This window comes from Zeugodacus cucurbitae, chromosome 2 (assembly GCF_028554725.1).
Source record: "Zeugodacus cucurbitae isolate PBARC_wt_2022May chromosome 2, idZeuCucr1.2, whole genome shotgun sequence".
Classification (NCBI taxonomy): Eukaryota; Metazoa; Arthropoda; class Insecta; order Diptera; family Tephritidae; genus Zeugodacus; species Zeugodacus cucurbitae.
This window is the reverse complement of record NC_071667.1, coordinates 7906404-7922398: the sequence shown is the minus strand read 5'-3', so window position 1 is coordinate 7922398 and position 15995 is coordinate 7906404. Positions and strand designations below refer to the sequence as shown.

At 36.1% G+C, this 15995-nt stretch overlaps 1 protein-coding gene across 7 annotated transcripts in view; it reads right to left on the bottom strand.

Moving 5' to 3' along the window:
* Window positions 1–15995, bottom strand: part of LOC105210089 (mucin-17) — a 192312-nt gene that overhangs the window by 61590 nt on the left and 114727 nt on the right. The gene's annotated exons all lie outside the window — the stretch shown is intronic.

Genomic DNA, 15995 nt, shown 5'->3' with positions numbered 1-15995 from the left:
GCAGCAAGCAAATGCAAACCTGTAATTAACAGCAAAATAACAAGAAACTAAACGCGTTAAAAGCAAACAACAATTTAGCAGACGTGTGAAATGCAGTTAAAAGATACAGAATTGGAGAGCAAACAAGCGTACCCACAACACACATGTGTTCGTGTGTGTGTATAAGGAAATTGAAACCGAAAATTAGTGCAAGGCAAGGAAATGAGTTCTGGCAACGCAAATTGCTTAGAAGTGTACACCATGTGACAAATACGCAGAAAGCGACAATAGCAATAGCACTCATACGGAAAACAACAACAAACACAAATTGGCAAATAACTAACAAACAGTCAAGCGTATTGAGACGCTCATAAAAACGGTTGATGAAGTTATAACTCAAACTAGCAACAAACACATACATAAGTACAAACTCGTGAGCCTGCAAATGCGTGCCTGTCACCTTTCATCGTTTGGGGGGTGTGGGTTAATGTTTGAAATGTGTTAATTACAAACGTAAAATGGAATTGGGTCGATAGCTGCCTCAAACTCAGCTATTGCTCGACACTCATAAACGCACACTCACACAAACATACATATATACAATAACACACAATTTCACACGCATAGCAGTTGTTTAGAAAAAAACATGTCCAACAGGCTAATCTGGATAAAGTAAATTGTTCCACGCCGACGGCACGCAAGCCACCAAAAAAAAAAACGTACGCTTGCAACGACAAAGCCACCACCATCATCACCGCTTGTCGTCGGCAGATGTAACCAGTTACACCGGTGCCTTGGTGGCTTGCTGTCGGCTGGTGCCTGGTGCGTGCCTTGTCGTTGTTGCTTACTAACATACATATGTTAGAAATGATAGAATTACATAAAGTTGGAATGTTGCAAATCGAGTGCGCCGTCGGCATATACGCATAGCTGTGAGTCTGTATGTGTTTTTATATGGATTGCTATTATTTGGGGCGAAAACGCAGCAAATTGAAAAACAAAACAAAAAACTAATAAAACAAGCAGAGATAACAAGGACATGTTGTATTTTCGATTTCCGGTGCTATAGTAATAATAAAACAACAAATATGCGAAAAGAGGGTGCGCTTGGTTGAAATATTCGTAATACTGAGACATTTTTTTTATAGTTTTAAAAATAATGCTAATTTATGCTAATATCCTGACAAAGTTTTATTAAATATTTGCTTAAAATTTTATACTAAAAATTCGAAAATTTTGTTACAAGTTATTTAAAAAAAATGTAATTTTTTTTATTTTCAAAATATTTTAAAATAATTACCATCTAAAAAAAGATTGTAAAATTATTTATAGTTATAAAGTTGCATTTGTGGTTTTTCTTATATAATATTAACATTTATATGAATTTTGTTTATATAAAAATAATCGGTTTTACTTTTTCTTCACAGATTTGAGACATTCTGTCATTTTGTTCATAATTGAGTGATCATTAACCGGTTCTTATGTATAAGTTTTTCGATTGGTTTTATATTTTAAGTTATCGATACTTTATTCATAATTTTATCGTTATTTTGTATTTTAAAAGTACAAAAAAAGTAAGTTTTGTATTTTAAAAGTACATAAAATGTTTATAAATGATCAACATAATCGATATTTTGTATTTTAAAAATCGATATTTTTAACCTTTCGATATTATATTCATAATTGTATCGATATTTAGTATTTGAAATATAATCGTTTTTGATTTTTTTATAAATTTGTTTGTAAATTGCTTATAAATTATCAATATAATCAGTGTTTTATATATATTGTTTTTCGATTACTCTCATCATTTTAAGTTATCGTTTTTTATTCTTACTTTTATCGATTAAATAATCTATTATAATTTTTTTTTTTTATTCTTAATCATATCAATCATAATATATCAATAAATTATTTTTTTATTGTGTATAATTTTTCCTATTACTATTATATTTATGTAATCGATATTTTATATTTAAAAAATAATCGTATTAAATTTTTGTTAAAATCTAATATTATTTTATATTATTCTCAATCCTAAGTGATCAATTTCCCCAGTTGTTTATTTAGAGCGAACACATTTTATCGATTTTTTTCGAATATTTTAAATATATATTTTACTAAGAAATTCAATGCGAAAAATAAAAAAAAAATATTTGCGAGCATTTATACTTAAAAAAAGTATATTTAAAAAATATATTTATTTTTAAAGAAAATATTTTCCAAAATAAAAAAATACAAAAAATTATATCAGACTCTATATTGTATTCAATATTAACCCTCATTGTACATCTTAATGTCAACTTGCTAAAACAGCTTTTTTTCGCACATTTCCAGACAAATAAACACTTGACCTAGAACAACAACACAATTCACAACAACAACAACAAACAATGTATAAACGCCAAAAAAGCATAAATAACACGACAACAATGCCAACGACTACCACGGCGATTTGTCAAAGAACCCTTCAAAAGTGTAAAACCCACACAGACAGCGATACACTAGAGGGGAAGAGAAAGAGTCGCGCACATGTGTCTGGTGCCATTGTCAACTTTCCGGCGGCAAAACTTCAACTGCTAGCAGGAAATCACTGTCTAATGGCAAACATTTGTAGATGTTGAATTTAATCAACAACGCACATTTCACTCCCAATGGAGTCATAAAACACCCATTATAAATGTAAACGCACACACACAAACCTATACACTTGCATTTTTCGAGGTAAAGTAGCCGATAGCGGAGGTAGAGGGTGGGAGGACTTAGGCTGCGGAAAAAAAGATGAAACACTGTTTAATGCCAAGTGACAATGAAGACAAGCATAAATACAAAGATTACAAATTGTTGTTGTACAGGAATAAGAAACGCGGGACGGTGCAGAGAGAGCAGAACTGCTAGCAAAGAAACCAGCGGGAGCGAGTAATAACAAAGGAAATGGCCATAAACGATTACAATGGGGCAGGCGATGCATGCAACGATTGCACGGCGGTAGACACGGCTAGGTGAGACAGTGTGAGAGCGAGTGAAGAGAGTAAGTTTAAATTTGCATATTTGATTTAAAAGCAATATGTGTACATTTGTATGTGTGTTTAAATGAGGAAAGAGAGCTGACAAATAATTTCCAATTTCAATTTAAAACTCAACGCATGTAAGCACAAAATGATAGGGAGGGAGAGGTGGGTGGAAAGGCAACAAAGGGAGAAATTAAAACAAAGTACAAAAAAAGTGCCAAACACAAAGCATAGATAAGCAAAGAGATAAACAAATTTGCTGTAAAAGGAAATTTCAGCTTAAAAATCACAACACTACAGGCGGAAGCGCGGCTCGCGGCTGCCTTGCGAGTGGGTGGACCACCGGATTACAATTAAAAGCTTGTGACGATGCGCTGCTGTCACCAGAATTTACTCATGCGAATATGTTGGCATATGTACAAATATGCGAGTGGCACGAGCATAGATAACGGTTTACAGTGGCGGTCCTTGAAATGTAAACAGTTCGCAAGGTGAATTATATATTTTGTACTTTTTCACTGCAACTGCAGTTATTGTTGTTGTTTCTCAATATTTTTGGAGAATTATTGCGAGTCGAGACTGTCGGAAGATTAAACTGTAACGCTTTATTTTTTATAGTCACGAAAGATAATAAAAGATTATCGAAATTAGATGTCTAATGCTGAAGTCAGTCCAACTTCTTGTTGTTGTTTTCGAATTTTTTTGTTGTTTTTCTAAATAGATGTTCTAAAATGCATCTTTTGTGTATACTTGTAGAGACCACATTATGTATCTTTAGCCCAAATTTGTGTTTTACTAATTATTTGACCATTTTCCTCGTGATAAGTGCTATTTTCCCCCTTTAAAATATTCTAAATTTCTGTAAAATCCGATTTTTATTGTAGAAAGCTGTAACCATACTTACATATATGTATGAGAATTCAGACATGTATGCCACCGATAACATATGGGCGCCCGAAATTATTTTTCGGGGCGTCAAAATGTAACGAACGGAAATCAACTAGCGAAAAAGGCAATATATAGGCGATGATAAAGATGTGAGATGGAGCGAACAACCCCGAGGGCTTTCTCACACACACACACACTTGCACTAGTATGCCACCGAAATTCGAAAGCCCACGGCCAACAAAGCAATGATGTCGGATGATTACTGTTACCGCCCACAGACGCCAACGCGTAAAATTCAATTAATATAGCAAACAACTGAACGTCAACAACAACAACAAAGTGGAGTGAAGTACGTACTTGCAATCAAAGGTTGACGCATAAAAGCGAAAAATTGAATTGATATGTATGACTGCATCGTAAAAGAGAGGGGATAGAGGGAGCAGTAGAACAAGTAGAAAGTAAAAACAATGGCAGCTACAATTAAAACAACAATAACATTTGCAAAAGAATAACAGCATAAGGCAACAATGCCGAAGCAAAAACAAAAGCAATAACAAAAACAAAAATAACAGTAAAAGCAGTAGCCGTAGTAGCAGCAACAACAATTGCACCCCCGCAAGCTGGCAGCGCAATAACGAAGGCTAACAACATGTTTAGCTAATTAACACAAAGCAAGCAAAAAGCAGTGCGTGCGTTGTATTGCCGGGCGCAATAAAGCGCAAAAACACAAAGGAAAGTGCACGAACACACGTACACATACACAAATGCAGGCAGTAGAGTAAAGCGATGTTTGCAAGCAGCGCGGCAGCAGCAGCACCGCCAGCAACATAGCCAACAACCGGCAACAATGTTGCGGAAACACACAATGCAATGCATAAAACAACAACAACAATAACAGCAACTGCCTTAATGAGTGAGCGCAACATGTAGCATACCGGCAGGCGCATAGCATGCTTGTATGGCCAATGCAGGTGGCACAACAAAAACAAATACACACACACAAACAAACGAACATTTCCGAATGTAAACAACGGCAAAAGTGAACAGCAGCTGTTGTGTTGGGCCATAAAAGTAAAATACAGAATGTGGAAATGCAAAAGACAAAAACAAGAACAAAACCAGAAACAAAATACAACAACAGCAAAAACAATGACACACCAACAATAAAAGCAATTACGTAAAACAACAGAAATCGCTTGCGAAAACAAAAACAAAAACAATAGCAAATGCTATAGCCGTAGCAGTGACAACAACAAAAACAACCAACTGCTATATACATTTGTAAGCGCCCACAGCGCGCCCGTGATAAAATCAACAGCAATAATAAAACCATCAACAACAATAAAACAATTACAATAACATACGAAAGTTGTAAAGCAAAAAAAAAAAAAAAAAACAAGCAGTTAGAATACAACAACACTGCATTATTTTTGGTTGTAGATTGTAGCATAGCAATTCGACATGACTTGCCGGTAGCCGGTTGACGGTAGAGAGCAATGGACTGCATTGTGCTTCGAGTATGTTGGGTTTTGAGGTTAGGGTGGCAGTTGAAGGGTGAAGTTGGAAAAAGGGTTGTGTTGTGCAGTGATGTTAAATTAGAAATTTGTGGCTCGCAAATATGAAGCCGTTTCGCGTAATTACGAGAATATGTTTTAATTTTTCAGATTTTTTGTTTGATAAAAAGCACAAAGGGCTTATTTTCGGTGTTGCGGTAATTAATTTGATTATAATAAAATTTGAATGAAAAATTATTATAAATATTTTCAAATGAAAATAGATCCTTTGGGTATATAAAAATAAGAAAATAAAAAGAAGAAGAACACTTGGAATATTTCTTGAAGATTTGACAAGAAACTCTTTCACACTCGAATATACTAGCTAGATTTGAATTTACGATCTACCGAGAGAATTTAAAGTAGATAATTTTGTTATAAAACAATAAGAATACATGGACTATTTCTGGAAGATTTTACAAGAAGCTCTTTCACAATCGGATATACTACCTCTGGTGAATTGAATTTACGATCTACCGAAAGCTATTTATTTCCGAATATGTACTTTCGAAGTCGGTGAAAATTGTCGTAAGAGCTCTCATTAGAGCCAGATATTTCTTCTTCCACTGAAAGAATCGACCTTACTTTAAGTAGTCTCGAATATACTAGCTAGATTTGAATTTACGAGAAAATTTACCGAGAGAATTTAAAGTAGATCATTTTGGTATAAAACAATAAGAATACATGGACTATATCTGGAAGATTTTACAAGAAGCTCTTTCACAATCGGATATACTACCTCTTCTGAATTGAATTTACGATCTTCCGAAAGCTATTTATTTCCGAATATGTACTTTCGAAGACGGTGAAATTGTCGTAAGAGCTCTCATTAGAGCCAGATATTTCTTCTTCCACTGAAAGAGTCGACCTTACTATAAGTAGTCTTTTTGCAATGGACTATAACTAATAAACTGTCTGGTTTCTCCTTCTCACCAGAATACTTTCTCTTCAGACTAAATGTTGTTTCTTGTAAAGTAATGGTCCTAACTGCTCAAACACTCAACTAGACAAGAAGCAATAATAATTAGTAGTCGTAAAGAACAGTGTTCGAGCTTCTTCTCCCTTAAGTTCCTCAGTTTTCGATAAATAAACAGGCAGCGGAAAAATTTAAGAACTCCAAGAACTATAAATGTCGCCTAGTCAAATTACAAGTTCAAACTCGTCGCACTCAAGACTAATACCCAGCTTTCGAAAGTGTTCCAACTATAATGATAAAATCTATTTTGTGGTATTGCGTCTTCAAAACATTTTTCTTTTCTCCAGTTTTGAACAAACGAATGCAGAAATCATTGATTTGACAAATATTTTCAAGGAACAAACTGTATTTGAGGACTGCTTTAAGGTATCAAAGATCTCAGTAAAGGATCTTACTGTGTTATTTCAATAGACTAACTAAACAGAATAGATCTTAATCTAACTCTCTGTAAAAATTAATAGTATGCTGACTCATAGGATCTACATACATGTAAGATGTGTAGGCAAATCTGGCCAGACGCTCTTTGTAGATTACGCCTGCCTTTGTTTTGTGATAATTGGTGTGAGTTGGGATACCGAGACTTTGGATACACAATAGAAAGGACTTCAAACAAACAAAGTCATTTGTATAGCGAAACGAAAAGAATAGATTATTATATTCAACAATAGATTGGACGGTAGCCACGTTTTTGGGAGCTACAATAGGACACTAGATGAGAGAAAAGAAATTAAGCAACATTCATTGAATGAAATGATGAAAGTTCAAATCAGAATAATAGCGCAAATAACTAAGCTAAATATAATATGTGTGGCATTGTAAGCACATACATATGTGGATGTGGAGCTTTAGAAAACTTGGAAAATTATTCAATTGTGCGTGCGTTTCCCCAACACTGGCGAGCACATGCTGGGAGCAATATAACGGCACAATGGCACAGTAATTACAATAATAATAATAATTTGGCGAATGTCAGGAAGTGCGAGGAGCAAGCAAAGTAGCGAAAATACACACAATGTAGACTGGGCCAACATAATATAACAACAACAATAACAGCAATAACAATTTGCCAAAAAAGCATGCAAATACAATGGCACTGCAACACAAACAACAATAGATACAATGGATGTGTCGCGGCGGTGCGGAGCCGACTTGGTCAGAATAGAATTGCAGAGTAAAAAGGAAACGCGAACATGGCTAAAAGGCCGCAAGCACACACAAAATACGACATTGAGAAAATGCAGCAGAGCATGTGAGCAAATAAACAAGTGTAAAAGAGACAGCGAACGTGTGTGTGAGCGAAATCGCGAACGAGCGTGGCCAGTGATGCAAAACAAGCAACACCCATTGCAAACAAAAGCAAATAATAAAACACAAAACAACCAGACAAATTGCCCAACAACAAACACACACACACCCACACGAATGCATTTACATACACCTACTTTGAGTTGAGTCAAAAAGGACAATATGGCCGGCCGGCTGGCTGGATGGCTGACGGCCGGACAAACAGGAAGGCTGGATAAAAGCCTCAAATCGAGAGCCAAGGCACAACAGGAAATACATAAATTTGCAAAGTCGAGTATGCCAAGGACGAAGAAGCGAGCGCACGCTTGCAAAAGGCCGAAACAACAGCAGCAACAAGAGCGAGCGGTGGCAATACGGAAGTAAACAATACAAATAAATACAAAGCGTTGGAAGTTCAAAGGAGGCGGTGGTTTACATTGCATACAAAATAGACTAGAGTTTGCAGTTTGAGTGTAAGTGGAGGTGGCAGGAAATTATAAACAACAGCAACAACAATTAAAAATAAAAGCGGCAACATATGAGTGGTTGGTTGGTTGGCTCACTGGCTGGCTGGAGGACTAACTGAATGGCTGCCTGGCAGGTTGCGTGGGATGGGTGAATGTATGAATAGATGGATGGCTGTGTGGATGGATGCTTGTTTGGTTGGTTGATTGTTTGGTTGAAGGATCAGCGATAACAAAACATAGATAATGAAACAAACAAAATGTATTTGAGAACAAACAATAGACGACAATTAAATGGAGTAAAGCACTTTGAAAGCAAAATTATACACCAACACACACACTCGTGCAAATATATATAACTGTAAAATATACAATGCGCATATAATAAGTAGAAAAAAAGAAGTGCAACTTTTTGAAGTGCAGATATGTAGAACGCTGATAGCTTGTATGACTCGTATTGTGTGTATGTACATATATCTATGTGGCATGCGATAATGATATATGTAATTAAAGGGTTTTTAACTAGCGCCAATAAAGGAAATGATGGTTAATGTTATACATCAGACACATATGTATATCCATTCTGACGTTGAGTTCAAGCAGAAGAGCGCTTAATTAAAAAAGACAATCTTTCTCGTCATGCCTTAATAGACTTTGAAACAGGACACGTACCATTTAGATATGCGAGGGTTGCAAGCAAAAGTTTTACACGCTGAAAATGTTTAAAATAGTGTGGAGGCAAAGCTACAAGACCCAAATAGCACTAATAGAGCAAACAGCAAATTAGCACATCAAAAAAATTAAAAAAATGTCGAGTGTTCAAAAGAGAATCTAAAATTTGCATTTCGGTGCAAATGAGGTTTTTAGATTTCAGTTTATATTACAAATAGACATACATAACCTAAAAATGTATTACTAACACCAGAAAAGCGGCTGATAAAACCCATTAGGCGTTCGCAGGCGGTTTTTTAGCTTGTGGGACCCTCTGTTTGGTGATTAAAATCAAGACAGCACACGCCACAAATGGGCGGAGTAGTTTAGTACAACAACTAGCGCCTATTTCAAACCACATATTTACATAAAATGAAAATTTTCACATTCATGTGCACAAAAAAAACAATCCAAAAGAAGTAATACCACTAAGCAATGGCAGACACTCAAAAAATAACAACTACAATAAAGAATTGTTTGTAAAAAATAATTAAATTAACACTAAGCCGGTCTGTATGGCGTTATAAAGCATTAATTGCCGTTGAACTCCGTCGGCAGCCATGTCGGTGGTTACTTGGTGTTTGCAGCTGCAATGTAACTAACGGCTAATCGCTTGCACTCAAAACATTATTTTTTTAAATAAATAAAAATAAATGATTTGAATTAGACTATTTAGTTGCGCTTTTCGTATTAGTATTAGTGCTTAACACAAACACACAATTTCGTTTATTTATTTTAAGTTCCATTTTTTTTTTTAAGTTCGGCGAACACGTGTGTTTCCTTGACTTGAGCGCCGTGAAACAACTGATTTTAAATTGTAACAAAATATTTGTTTAGCTGCTGCTAAAGTGTCGACAGCCATGCAATTAAGCTTATAATGGAGGGTTTATAGGTTATATGAATATGTGTTAGGGTTTGTTTGCAACGTTGAGATAAATTATACGGGGTTGAGTATTAAGTTTTTCAAAGGTAACACTGATTTAGGAGGGTATTAAGCTGGATGCTTGAAAGATGTCTAGTTGGACTGAGCATCATTCAATTTTGAATAGGCAAATCAGTGAATTTTCCCCATATCAAATTACTAATTTAACTCTTTTTTACGAAACACTCTATTCTATGATCTTCAACTCATTTTTTTTTTTAATTCTAAGATTCTCATTATAAAAGAACAGCATGCTTTCCTAAATTTTTACACACAAAACCTAAAAGAACTACTCAAAACACTGACGGAATCGTCATTCCTATACCCCGAAGTACCAATTTTTTGAGATGAAACTATCCTTACCTGTTTTGAAGAATTTTAGAAGAAAGCTTTTGATTAACAATTGTGAAGAAAGCTTCAGACAACACAACAGTAATATCTAGAAGCTAATTGAAATGATTTTTTAAAACATTTAGAATAGGTTTTCATGAAAGAATCCTCATAACCATAACTTGAAGTATAATTTTTGGAGATGAAAATAATCATACTTCGTTTGAAGAGCGTTAGAAGAAAGCTTTTGATTAAAAACTCCAGAGAAGACTTCATTCATATTTACATAATGATTGCAATGACTTTCTAAAACTTCTAAAACATGTTCTGAAGTTATATGTTATTAACGACTATTCTTTATAAGACTTTATTCGAAGAAGTTTCGATAAAAACTACGTACTAAAGACAAACGTAATTCGGGCTACTTTTCCTACACTCAGTTAGAGGTTATGTATTCATCCGATGAATGAAGTATGCAGAGCACTGGAATCGTTGCCTTACATATTAACTCCAAATTAGTAGAGTACCATAATCCCAAAGCATTAACAATAAAATAATCTGCTTGAAAACTTCTTTCTTCTACGTCATTAGCGCCATCTAAGACCATCAAACCAACTGTCCATCATCATAAAACCATAATTCCATGTGCATTCAACGACCTTTCACAGCTATTAGCGAAACTAGGAGATAATCTGCAGTAGAAAGCATTAAATCAGCTACACAATAAAAATACTTCTCTCCGCAGACAAAATTGCGCAGACGCGTTAGAAACCAATAATGTGCAAGAAACGCCAAGGAAACCGCGAGGAAATTGCCGAGGAAATTAATTACAAAGCAGCAAAGTTTCCAAACAAAACACAAGTAATTACACAGCCTGGGCGTGGCAAGCCGAACAGGAGTCAAGTTGAGGCTACTTAAGAGATTACACAGCGTGATCGTAGGCTATATACTCATAAAATAATGGTTTCCAATTGAAACAAAACAACAAAAATTGTGTAACCAGAGATTACGCCAGTGGATTAACACCTAGGCAACATGGCCGCATGATTGTTAAACAAAATCAGATGACAACAACAAAACAAAGGTTTGTTATAAACAATAGAAAAGTATGAATGTGTCTGTGTGCGTGTCCTTTGCAGGATTAAAGCTTAGTCTTGCCAAACTGACAATGGTTGCAAATACAATAATAATGACAACCCGATTGAAGAACGCAGTCTTGGTAGAGTAAAGCGGTGGTTTGGCAATAGGCGAGAGCGCAAGGAGGTGACAGCTGACAGCGAGTGCATTTGTGACATATTATTATTTAATAACGGGTATCGTATAATACATAAAGACGCGTAGGAAGCCGTGGGTTAGGTGTTGTTTGTAACCACAGCATTTTGGCCTCATAATGCTTTGGAGAATACATCGTGTTCTCAAACAAAATTAAAGGGTGATGTGTTTATTGAAACAGGTGTTAAATAATGGCCGAGGGTTGTTTGCTGTAACACGACGCGAACAAAGGTGAACTACAGATAAAAGGTAGAAAAGCAGCAATAATGCCTGGAACCTAAATGCGAGAGAGTAGACTTATTGAAATTGATTTCATTCAATTGGTTGCTATTCTATTAAAAAAATTTGATTTCAAAGAACTACGAGTACACACCCGTGTCTAGCAAGCTAGCTATGCGTAAGAAATAAATTGAATGGAGCTAGAAGATATAAGAGACGAGGAGTACAATGGCAAAAAAAATTAATGAGTTTAACATAAGAATATATTCTAAGTGCCTATATACACAGGGATTTGTGCGCGTATCCTGGCCTGTCTTCGAGCGCCTGTATTACAATGGCGCGACAACAAAGGGCCTGCGGTCGCTCGAATGCATTTTTAATAGGATAAATTTGTATAGACGACTCCAAAAGGAATCCCAAAGCAATTGTTAAAGGCAGGCATAATATTTTTTTTAAGATTATTCTTTGGCAAATTTTTGTTATTGTTGTTGCTGTGCGGTGCTGATTTATATTTATTTAACAGCTTAAAATCGCGTGCAAAAAATGTAATAAGCAATAATGCGGTGTCATTGTTTACTTTTCGCTCGCTCAAAATTCGTTGACAGCTTTTACTGGAGTGCGACGCGCCGTTGCTATCGATAATAGATTAATAATGATTGCTGGAGTGATTGGTAAGCGAGGCTGTTCACACTGTTAGCATTGTTTCATTATAAAAATTTCGCAAGATGTAAGCATATTTTTAGTATATTAAGGGTGACGTTGTCACCAGCAGCAAAAAAAAAAAATAAAATAAATATTTTAATAAAAAATAGCGGCTTTCCCGCGGATTAGTGCCCCACAACTGCGCGGGAATAATTGCTAGATATGTTACATAATACGGAAAGGATTTGAAAAAAAAAACAAATTCTTCAAACTTTCTCTCAACTGGAACTCTGGGGATTAAAAAGCGGAAAATTCAAATTCAGCCTCAGGTCAAACTCGGTTGGGCCAGCACAGGAGTGGGCAACAATAATGGAAAATTGAAGAATGGCCAATGTTAGAAGACGCGGCTAGGCTTAACAATTGAAAATGATATGAAAACTTTGTAAGGGTTGCAAAAACCTTTGTAACAATACGGCACGGCTTTGCTTTGTGGCGACAAATTTGCATTGACAAAAGTTGAAAAGAAATATTGCAATTGTGTAGCGCATGCAATAGAAACTCGATTTTCATTGTAAACGCATCGCAAAGCAATAACACAAAACACACAGCGAGTGCAGAGGGATTATAAATAAAGCATTTAAATAAATAGGAAAGTAGCGGTTGAAATGAGCAAACACAACGCGGTGGGACGAGGTGGCCAATGCGCAAGGGATTGTGTGAACCATGGAAGACTAAGGTAAACAGTGATTTAAATAAATATACATAGAAGATGTGGGATTGCTTTTGCAAAATTTTTATTTAAGAAAAAGTCGCAAAAAGAAACAATGAAATGCTAGTTGGTAAAAATGATGTTGCGAAAAAATATGAATGATGATACAGTAAAAATATGTTTTAGGGAAGGAAAAATATAATAAAATATGAAAATAAATAGGTAACAGCATATTTCTTTAAATGTTTTTTTTTTTAGATTATTCTCAACCGATTTTAGACTGTAAAATTTAAAATTCGAACTTTTGCGTCGCCAAAACGAAGCATTAATCCGATCCATAATTTTGGTTCCAACAAGGTTTCAGGAAGAGTTAAATAACTTGAATTATTTCACGAATAACGGTAAATAATTAGTAATTTCAAGAGATATTTTTTATACTTGCATATTCAATATAAACTATATAATACTATATATAATTATTAATTATAATGCTAGGCTCACTTCTACATATCGGCCAAAAGCGTCTTTTGTAGCAGGGCAGCTGTAGCGACATCGAGGAAATTGGGGTAGTGCATGAAATTGCCAGGGGAGGTGTATAACTGTCATAGGAAAACGTGATTGACGTAGGTAAACCCATGCACGGCCTATATAATGATCTAGACAGGAACTTGGTAAGAAAGTTCAAAGCGCGCTGGAAGGATCTACCGGGATGCAAAACCGCAACAGTTATGTGTAAAGCGGAAGATCAGAAGTAGACGCTCGATAGAAGGAAGTGTATGAACATGGTAAGCAAACTCATTCGTCAGTTTGTTGGCGGCGCACGCCTTGTAGGCTGACTGATCGCGAAAACTGCAGAAAATATCAAGAGCAATGTACCAGAGAAACAATGGAGCATCTCTTGGGTGCTTTTCGGCATTGTCAAGGCAACGGTTTCAGCATATGGGGACGATAATCTAGACGAGATATCATTAGTAAAGCCACATATATGTACTTTTGAAATTCGTGTCATAAAGGAAGACTCTTCCTTGTTGAACACGGCACACCATCTGGTATCGGTAAGGACCAAAACCAAAGGACTAACCTAATCTAACCTATTCTGCCTATGTATTTTGCGTCTCGAGTTTCACAATTGAGGCGTATTGGATGACTTCGAAGATGATATATTCCGGTGTTTCTACGTCAAATTTTCAGACATTTCAAAGGATCATATTATAAGGAGCTGGTTTATAAATTCATCTTTCTTTGACAGATGAAATCATTTTGCTTAAGGCGCTAGGTTGGACCCATAAAAACTGTTCGAACTTTAAATGAACCTTAGAAATTTTCGGATCCCTCATATATCGAACATTCTGATACCATTTAGGTCTCAAAAATTTGCTGCGGCTTCGGAAAACTCATTGAGTGTGAGGCACGAGTGACTTCTTCTCATGCACAACCACCGCTCAATTGTTTAATTAAGTAAATTCAATGTGCAGATGAAATTTTAAAACAAATATTTGCATTCTTTTGAAAAACTTTGTCAATTTTATTGGCTTTGAAGAAAAAACTGGACTGGAGTCTTTGACAAATAAGAATGAATAAATAATAACAAATATTGACTGAAGCGTGAAATATATGCACATTTGCATGTTTCTGAGTGTGTGTCTGGGTGTATGCGTTCAAAAGAGCAAGCCAGCAAGCGCACACCTCAGTGAAGAACAAACCTCAACAATCAAAGTTTTAGAAATTACATTGGGATTTGAAACGCTTTGAAGGGTTGTTGCTAGTCGGCTAGCTATTTGCTTGCTTGCTGCTAAACGGCTTATTAAACAACAAAAACAACAACAATTACAAAATAATCGTATTAGTTGTGTATATTAGACGTTGCCATAACTGAAACAAAACAAAATTTGCTTTTCATGTGACATTGTCCCACGAGAATTGATGAAAGGAAAAGGACAAAGCAAAAAAAAAAAGAAAAACAAATACACAAACATATTTGAAGAGCTTTCAACGCGCTTACAAACAAATATATTATGTATGCATTGACGACGAAAGTACACACATACAAACAAGCGCTTTCTCCGCCATTGTTTGCGCCTCCCAATCTCCCTTCCCAACCAAATATCCTTATTGCCATTGTCGACGACAGCCACGTCGCGACGTGCCACTAAATTCTTCCGCGTCGAAGAGCAAGCTGAATAAAATACCCGAAACGGCATGTGGCAATTACAGTTACAATCACAATTACAATTACAGTTGGAAACGCGCCATCGAACAGCGCAGAGTGTATGTGGAGCGGTGAGGAGAGAAGAGGAGGCGCGACGCGCGTAAACGAGAGCTTACTACGATCAACAACCGAATGGAAAAGCCATCAAAATAACGAGCAAATAATGCTACACCAAATAACAATAACAATAACAAATGTAATTGCACATAATATACAGTTATAACAATAACAATACTCATAAGGATAAAGAGCAAGAGCTGCGAGAGAGAGACTTTAACTGGCTGGTGAAGAGACGACGAGGTGGAGACGTAGCGACTGCCAAATAGATAGATAGACAGGAAAATTGCTGCCATTATTATTATGCAACAAACGTCACGACGCTCACCACTCCACTCCATGGTGTTGCACTGCAACGGCATAACGCTCAAATGACGGCCGACTGACTCAAACTTGCACTCACTCACTGCGCCGCTCTCACTCACACTTACACTCACCAAAATTGAAAACATATTGGTAGCTTGAGCGCAAATACAACAAATACACAAATGCACTCACACACACACAGTCGCAGTCTCCCACACACTTACAGAATCCTGTCGCATCCGAGGGATGCCGGTGCCAGAACAATTCGCAATTTGGTGGAGCTTTGAGTACAATAGAGCAGGCGGAACGAACGAACAACAATAACAGCAATAACAATGAGCGCATGCCACACAATAGGTAGCATATAGCTGAGCGTAGTTGTGTTCGTAAATCGTTTTGGGAGAGCATGTTGCAGCATAAAACAGCTTGGAGGATGCTACAATGGAGTGTGGCGTAGTGGAGC